Raw genomic sequence first — 396 nt, forward strand, 5'->3', positions numbered from 1 at the left:
GGGTAGTTTGAACGATAGCCCCCGCCTTGGTTAGCTAGAAAATTTACTTTCTCGTCATACATGGCTTCAAACTTTATTTCCTCAGGATTTGCACCCCCGACTCCCACAGCATTGACATTACGAGCACCAGCCCCCATGACATTTTTGGATAAAATGTCAAGCTGTGTCATGATCTTGGCCATGTTTTGGTCTCTGTCATTATCTTTCTCAACCTACTCCTTGGATAGCTAAAATTTGACCGGTGAGACCTGGTCTTTGCGGGTGTACCACGCCCTGTTGATAGTTGTCATGCCATCGAGAAGTTGCGCTGCTACTGCATATGGTTGCTGCATTAATCCTCCGGGCAAGAGTTGGTCAGCTACACCTTTGTTTATCGAGTCTAGACTCCAGTAAAAA

Source organism: Solanum tuberosum, unplaced genomic scaffold, assembly GCF_000226075.1.
Source record: "Solanum tuberosum cultivar DM 1-3 516 R44 unplaced genomic scaffold, SolTub_3.0 scf00041, whole genome shotgun sequence".
In the NCBI taxonomy this organism is placed as follows: domain Eukaryota; kingdom Viridiplantae; phylum Streptophyta; class Magnoliopsida; order Solanales; family Solanaceae; genus Solanum; species Solanum tuberosum.